Source organism: Nycticebus coucang, chromosome 1 (genome assembly GCF_027406575.1).
Source record: "Nycticebus coucang isolate mNycCou1 chromosome 1, mNycCou1.pri, whole genome shotgun sequence".
Taxonomy (NCBI): Eukaryota; Metazoa; Chordata; class Mammalia; order Primates; family Lorisidae; genus Nycticebus; species Nycticebus coucang.
Window position 1 is genome coordinate 78,956,110 of NC_069780.1, and position 8,595 is coordinate 78,964,704.

Here is an 8,595-nt window from a genome sequence, read left to right on the forward strand (position 1 = left end):
AGGTACATAGTATTATCTCATTGTAGTTTTAATTTGTATTTTAATTTTTACAAAATCCAACTTATTAATTTATGTCTTGTATAATTCATACTTTTTGTGTTATATTTAAGCCAAACCCAGGGTCACTAAGATTTTCTTATTTCTTTTAGAAATTTCATAGTTTTAACTAATTTCATAGTTTACATTTAGGCCTATGAACAAATTTAAGTTAAATTTTGTATATGAATGTCATGATTTATTATTGTTCTTGTTTAAGATATATGCTTATTTTATCAGGTATGAAATGATGAGATTGAATATATAGAAAAGATACCAATGAGAAGTTAGAAGCAAGTAGGAAAATGATTTGGGTGATTGATTATAGCTCAGACTTTCCAGGACAGTCTCAAGTTTTGATTTCCTATCTTCTTTCTTCCAAATCTGTATTTAAAAATTCAAACATAGGCTGGTCACGGTGGCTCATATCTGTAATCCTGAGAGGATTAGCGCTCTGGGAGGTCAAGGCAGATGAATTGCCTGAGCACAAGGGTTTGAGACCAGCCTGAGCAAGAGTGAGACCCCATCTCTAAAAATAGCCGGGCGTTGTGGTGGGCACCTATAGACCCAGCTATAGACCCTCAGGGAGGCTGAGGCAAAAGGACCTCTCGAGCCCAAGAGTTTGAGGTTGCTATGAACTGTGACACTACAGCACTGTACCAAGGGCAACAAGTGAGACTCTGTCTCAAAAAAATAAATAAATAAAAATTCAAACATAATAAGAAGCTGAAAATAACTTCAAAACACACATATTCCTACCATGTATATTCAACAGTTGTTAAAGCAATAAAGTATTGCTTTATTTTTTTAAACCTTTTGAACATAAATTACAGAAACTGTGACACCTTACTCTGAAATGCTTCAAAATACAATGTTAGGATATTCTCCTATTATAAAAATAATACCATTTAACACCCAAGAAAATTAACAAGTATTCCCTATTGTCACTTAGTATTTAATTCTATTTAAATTTTCCCTAGTGTTTTCTCTGGTGTTTTCAAACCAACATTTGATCAAGTTTCAACCATTGCATTTGTTTTTTTGGTTCTCCTTAGTCTTTTAATCTAGAACATTCCTCCACCTTTTAAAAAATTGTCTTGTAGAAGTAAACCATAGTCAGTACATATTGTGTATTCCATTTATATAAAATTTTGTAAAATCCAAATCAATTTATGGCAGGCAACGCCTGTGGCTCAACAGAGTAGGGCGCTGGCCTCATATGCCAGAGGTGGCAGGTTCAAACCCAGCCCTGGCCAAAAACTGCAAATCAATTTATTGTGACCAAAAGCAGATAACAGTTACCTAACAAGGAGTGTAGTGGTAAGAAGAAGGAGAAATGAATTGCAAAAGGCTCTGAGGAAATTTGGGGGGATGCTGATATGTGTATTATTTCATTGTAGTTAGGGTTGCACAGTTCTATACATACATCAAAATTGATAAATTGTACTTTTTAAATATGTGTGATTTATTGTATATCAATTACATTGCAATAAAACTATAAAAAGTTGGAGAACCAAAATGTATTAATAAAAACAGTAGTGCAGAAAATCTTAAATTGAGACTGTCCTGGAAAATCCAGGCTGCATAGAAATTGTGCTTATTATCAACTATCAAGGCTTTTTCCTACTTGCTTCTAAATTTCTGATATCCTATTTTCACTCATATCACTTTACACCAGATTTCAGAACAATACATTTTAAGCTTTAAACTACTTTTTTTTTTTTTGAAACAAAAGTCTCACTTTGCCACCCTCCATATAGTGCTGTCGCCACATAGCTTACAGCAACCTCACTTGGGCACAAGAGATCCTCTTGCCTCAGCCTCCAGAGAAGCTGGGACTACAGGTCCTGGCTATTTTTAGAAATGGGTTCTCTGTCTGGCTCAGACTGGTCTAGAACTCCTGAGCTCAGGCAGTCCACCCACCTCAGCCTCCCAAGGTGCTAGGATTGGGAGGCTGCCAGCACAAGGTGCCACCACATGACTAAACTACTTGTTATGAAAGTACTTGGAAAGACTATAAGAAAACATTTAAAAATGCATTTTGGACTCGGCGCCTGTAACTCAGCAGCTAGGGCGCCAGCCACATACATCGGAACTGGTGAGTTCAAATCCAACTTGGGCCTGCCAAACAACAATGACAACTACAACCAAAAAATAGCCAGGCATTGTGGTGGGCACCTGTAGTCCAGCTACTTGGGAGGCTCAGGCAAGAGAATCACTTGAGCCCAAGAGTTTGAGGTTGCTGTGAGCTGTGAATCCATGACACTCTACTGAGGGCAACATATGAGACTCTGTCTCAAAAAAAAAAATGCATTTTAACTTAAAACTCAAGGCAAAAAAAAAAGATTTTCAGTGGCTCCCCATTGCTTCCTGAATTAAACATAGAGGTAGTTGATAAAAAGGTCTAAATCTCTTTTAACTTTTTCTCCCATTGCTACCTTATACATATCCCATTCCCAGATTGATTGGCCTGCCCACTGTTTGCAGACCTTGACCTGCTGATGTCCTTGTGCATGTTGTTCTTTCTGCTTGAGATACCTTCTTTATACATGGGCTGGTTTTTCCCTTCAACCATCTCTGATAGGGAGAAATCTTACACATTCTGTAAGGCTTCTGAATCTGGAAGCTTCGCTGATTACACTCACCCTAACCAGCCTAACTGGATGTGGGTCCCTCCACATTTTTTTTTTTTTTTTTAGAGAAGCAACGATTAATTTTATTTGCAGATTCAAGGAAACATCTTACATGCATTGTTACAAAAACCAGGTTAACACTTTAGCGTGTAATTCTTTAGGAGCACCGGCCAAGTCAGCTTTAGAAACTGAAGGCCTCGAATAGTTGCATGCTACAAATGGCCAAATTCTAGGAAGCATGGAGACCTGCTCTTGTGGTCTTCACCAGTTTCCAATCTTTGATTTCCAGGTTTTGGCCCTTTGAAATCCACTTTTTGCATTTCTGAAATCAAGAATGGCCTGAGAAATCTCTTCACTGGTATTCATTACAAATGGACCATGTTGGACAACCGGTTCTTTTAATGGCTCCCCAGCAACTGAGATGAAGTGGCTTCTCTTGGGATCCTTGTTCTCCACCTTTCCTGAGCACTGCTGTGTGATGTAGCTCTATTTTCTGTTGTGCATCATCAGGCCCAGTGTACACATCTCCATATATGGTATAAATGAAAATTGTCCACCCTTTAGGAATAGGCTGGGAATGTTTTGCTCCTTGGTCTAGTTTGAAGTCCAAATATAAAGTTGGTGTACGAGTATAAACTTTGGACTTTATTCCCAGGGCTTCTCCAGAAATGACAGCAATTGTCACACCGTCTTTACTGGGTCTAGGGATTTCTTCACTTTTCAGTTCTTGTTATGGAGGCTCCACCATCTTCTCTGAGCTCCTCAAATTAACCCACAACCATAAGCCATGGACGGGCTCCTCTGAGCAAGGATACCCCAGCCTGCAGTCATCCACGGTGCTGCTGTCAGAGTCCTGGGGCATCCAGAGAAATAATAAACATCAGTGACAGCTGGTGGAGCCCTTTGAGGGACCTCCACATAGGCCCCTCAAGCCATGGTTTATACTGCCCCTGGTGTTTTCCAGAGCTGGGGCAGGGGGCAGCATGTGAGGCACTTACCTGAAATGCAAATTTTAAGGAAGCACCAAAGAATGGCAGTAATCAAGCATTTTCAAATCAATATCCAGTAAGAGCTCATTGATTGTATTTGGTGATGTTGCTTTAGAATATTTTCATCTAACTATTTCCCCCACCTTTATAAAATGTTATCTTACAGAATGTACTATATTCAATACATATTGAATACTCCATTTTCTTATGTTATATAACAGTGTTTCCCAACCTTTTTGGCACCAGGGACCAGTTTCATGGAAGACAATTTTTCTGGTGGTGTTAGGTGGGTGAATGGTGACACAGGGTTCCCCCATTCAGAACTGGACAGGGCCTCCCATTTTGTCTGGAAAGCCCTGTTTGCCCAGGCCTTTCCAGACAAAAAACAGCCTGATTGTATCTCATCTGGCTGGCCTGTCCTGGAGTGAAAAACATACACTCTGCTGCCTCACTTGTGCTAATATATTCATTTGCTAATCAACATGGGTAGAATGTTTTCTGTCTGCCAGCTCCTGGCCAAGTGTGATTGATGTACATTCCCAAGCCTCCCCTGCTTGCAGGCAGTATATGAACCCCTAGACAAAAGGCCCACAGGGGCTTCCCACCTGGGTTCCCCCCACCTTTGCTGCTGCCAGAGATTCTGTTGCCCTTCTTACCTTCTCCATTCCTTACTCTGTCAATAAACTCTATGCTGTCATTTATCCAGGTGGTCCGTGGGTTAATTCTTTGAATCTCAGAGATCAAGGACTCAGCATAGAGAGAAATTCTGGCAACAATGAGACAGGAGGCAGAGCTCAGGCAATGATGCTGTGTGACCCAGTTCCTAACTGGCCACAGACTAGTCAGTACCTGTCTGTGACCCAGGGCTTAAAGACCATAGTTATATAATATAGTGTTTTAAATAAAAGTTTTTAAAAATCAGGTAATGCAAAAAATTGATGAACAAAATACCAAAATCTTCAACAAAGGCCGGGCGTGGTGATTCATGCCTGAAATCCTAGCACTCTGGGAGGCCAAGGTGGGTGGATTGCCTGAGCTCAAGAGTTCAAGACCAGCCTGAGCCAAAGCAAGACCTTGTCTCTACAAAAAAAAATAGCCAAGCATTATGGCAGGCACCTGTGGTCCCAGCTACTTGAGAGGCTGAGGCAAGAAAATCACTTAAGCCAAGGACTTTGAGGTTGCTGTGAACTGTGATGCCACAGGACTCTACCAAGAGAGAAAAAGTGAGACTGTCTCAAAAAAAAAATCTTCAACAAAGACAGGATCAGTCATACTGAGTTTAACTAGGCCTTGGGCTCCAATATGGCTCCAAGCTCCACTGGCTCCTTCACAACCTGGATGCAAGACTGACTCATCCTATACGTCTTGCCACACCTATCCTAGGGCGTTGTAAGTTATGGGCACCCATCCACCTGACAATTTTCTGTTGCTTACATGCATTACTTCCCTCATTAAAAGAAGCAAAGAAAACAGCAACAGTGATTAAGATGTCCAAGGAATGTCAGGTATGGTAGCTCACACGTGTAATCCCAGCACTTGGGAGGCCGAGGTGGATAGATTGCCTGAGCTCACAGGTTTGAGACCAGCCTGAGCCAAAGCAAGACCTCATCTCTAAAAATAGCTGGGCATTGTAGCAGGTGCCTGTAGTCCCAGCTACTTGGGAGGCTGAGGCAAGAGATCACTTAAGTCCAAGAGTTTGAGGTTGCTATGAGCTGTGATACCACAGCACTCTACCGAGGGCTACAAAGTAAGATTCTGTCTCAAAAAAAAAAAAAATGTTCCTGTAGTCCCAGCTACTCGGGAGGCTGAGGCAAGAGAATCGCTTAAGCCCAGGAGTTGGAGGTTGCTGTGAGCTGTGTGAGGCCACTCTGCCGAGGGCCATAAAGTGAGACTGTCTCTACAAAAAAAAAAATGTTTTTTAGTTTAAAAAAGATGTCCAAGAATAGAAGACCAATGAAGGGGGGGGGGGAATATATATATGCATATATATATATATATATAACAGGTCTGTATTCAAAAAGAATAAGGATTATCTCTAAGACGAAGAATTTCAGCTGCATCCTACATGTGAAGATAGATCACAAAGGTAGAAAAAGCCATTATGTTAAATATTTCTCATTTTAAAATGGGCTTTATATACTAATAATACTCATCCTGAATAATTCAAATTATCATAACCTCTTTTTATCCTTGGTATAGAAATTTTTTGACATAAACAGATACACATTCTTGATGTGAAATTTAATATATTACATATAGCTCCTTTCCAGATTTTCTTATCTTTCAGTTGTAGATTTTTTTGCTTGTAGCAATGATGAAAAGAATTATCTGTTTGTGGGTGTTCACATTCTTTGTGTTTACTATCCATTCTGATAATCCTCTTTTGTAGACCTAAGCCATTAAAATAAAATCTAGGAAAGGATTCAATGACAAGTAGGGTATCTCGGTATTGCAATCGTGTTCATGTATTACTCAGAGATGTAATTATTTAATCATTTCTTTAGCCATCATGATATCACCATATGTAGTCAATTTTCTTATCTAGCAAAACTGGTTAGTATATGTAATAATGTGGATAGTACAGAAAACCTTGATGTTTAAAGGGAGGCAAACACCCCAAAATGACTTTCTAGTCTGCTGTACATTTCCATGTTCTTAGAAGTATTGTTTCTAATTATATATGTACAATTTTTTTGGTAATACTTTCTATTTTTTAACATTACCTACTCTTATCAAAAGGTAAATACAAACTGGGTGTCATGGCCCATGCCTATAATCCTAGCACTTTGGGAGGCCAGTGTAGGAGAATTGCTTCAGGCAAGGAGTTCAAGACCAGCCTGGACAATAGAATAGAATATTTTTCTATCTCTACAAAAATTAGCTGGACACGGTGGTGCATCTATAATCCCAGATACTTGGGAGGCTGAGAAAAGAGGATTGCATAAGCCCAGGAGTTTGAGGTTGCAGCAAACTATACAAGCAGAGTTTTATACAGAGTACACCCTGTGTAAAATAATAAATTCTTGCTCCTTAAATTGGGGTGAATTATGCCTCATATTCACTGAAAATTTAAACTTGCCATTAACTCTTATGGAGAGCTATCTCTTTAGTTCTATCAATAATGAACAAGAAAAAAAGCATGAAATGTTTTTAAATGAAATAAAACTGATTAGAGACTGGGACTAGATTCTTTGGTTTGTTAATCCAATGAAATCTAGTATGTATACTATGTATTTCCGAAGCCTTGGAGGAGTTTTTTTTTTTAAACCTCAATGTCATTGATGACTCATAAATTGTTTTTTGAAAGTTTAACTACAATTTTAGATTTTATTGGTGACTAAAGGTAGAAATGAATTGACATATATTAGTTATTTGCTAGGAAGGAAGATTAAATATGCTCTGGGATGAAAAACAGAAACAAAACAATGAAACAGGTAGACCACCTTTTGGGGGCAGTTGTCTTCTCTTGCTTCAAGTATCATAGTCAAGAATAAAACAGATTCTTGAGGCAAGAGAATCGCTTAAGCCCAAGAGTTGGAGGTTGCTGTGAGCTGTGTGAGGCCACGGCACTCTACCGAGGGCCATAAAGTGAGACTCTGTCTCTACAAAAAAAAAAAAAAAGAATAAAACAGGTTCTGCCTTGAAACACCAGGAGAGCTCATTCCTGTTACACTAAGGAGATTAAACTGGTTAGTGGGTTAGTCTTAAAATTAATAAGTCAGATGTGGGTACTATTGGCCTCCTCATTGCCGATGATGTAAGCAGATGACTTTCTCAGGGAAGGAAGCAGACCTTTAACACAACAGGTAGAGTGCTCATTGCCTGGGGAAATCCATTGTTGGTGGATATGGGACAATTTTGAAGCTTAGGTCAAGAACAGCAATCTTGTTTGCCTTGTCTAGTCAGCACCTAGCAGGTGTTTAATACATATTATTGATGAAGTTGTAAAAGTTTGTAATCATAAAACGTACATAGAGGAAACAATAGACTGTTGCTAAGTGAAAGAAACCTTTTTTAAAAGGGTATGTATGATTCTAAGTATGACATTCTGGAAAAGGCAAAACTACAGAGATAGTAAAAGATCAATGGTTTTTAGGAACTCAGAGGAGAGTGGGATAAACAGATGGAGCACAGGGGATTCCTAGGGCAGTGAAACTATTCTGTATAATACCATCATAGTGGATGTATTATATATTTGTCAAAACCCATGGAATGTACAACACCAGGATGGGACCTTAATGTCAACTATAGGGTTTAGTTAATAATAAGGTATCTTTTGAATCATCAGTGTATTAGCTGTTATGTAACATATGTACCACACTAATGTAAAATGTTAATAATAGGGATACTAGGGTGGGGTCAGAGGTTACATGGGTCATTATGAAAATTTTGAGATACACAAAACTCAAGAAATGTAAAATGTGTGCAAGCAGAAACAAATGAAGCCCTCCCAGTGACACCTGAAGGCCAAGGAAATTCGGGTGAATCAGAAAGGACTCTGTTGACTATGTTTCTTGGAAGTGAAATAATGGACTGGAATACAGTTTTTTTCAAAACTTTAGTAGTGACCCACATACGGGTGCCCTCTGTACTTCCTGCCCATCCTTCTATAACCCAAAAACTACTCAAAAAATTAAAGTCTATTAATTAAAAAAGAAAAAAAGATCTGTGAAGCTTTATTGTGTCTCTGACCTTCATTCCAGGATAATATAAAAAGAACCATCAAAAACTGGGCAACAAATGAACGTGATATCAAAGGTAATATTCATTACATTTTGTTTTCTTTTGAATAAATAAATATCTATTGAGTGCCAGCTAAAGGCTGCTAGGCAATGTATGGTAGAGAAAGAAGAGAAACTGCTCTTTATTCTGAGAATGTCAAACAAGAGCTGTTTTATTCTCTTGACCACAAAATTCTTCAGGAAAGAAAATGTTTA

General features: G+C 38.8%; 1 pseudogene; it reads right to left on the minus strand.

Annotated features, from left to right (window-relative positions):
* Positions 1-1,945: 1,945 nt before the first annotated feature.
* On the minus strand, positions 1,946-5,550 carry LOC128580699 (pirin-like; annotated as a pseudogene).
* Positions 5,551-8,595: the final 3,045 nt, after the last annotated feature.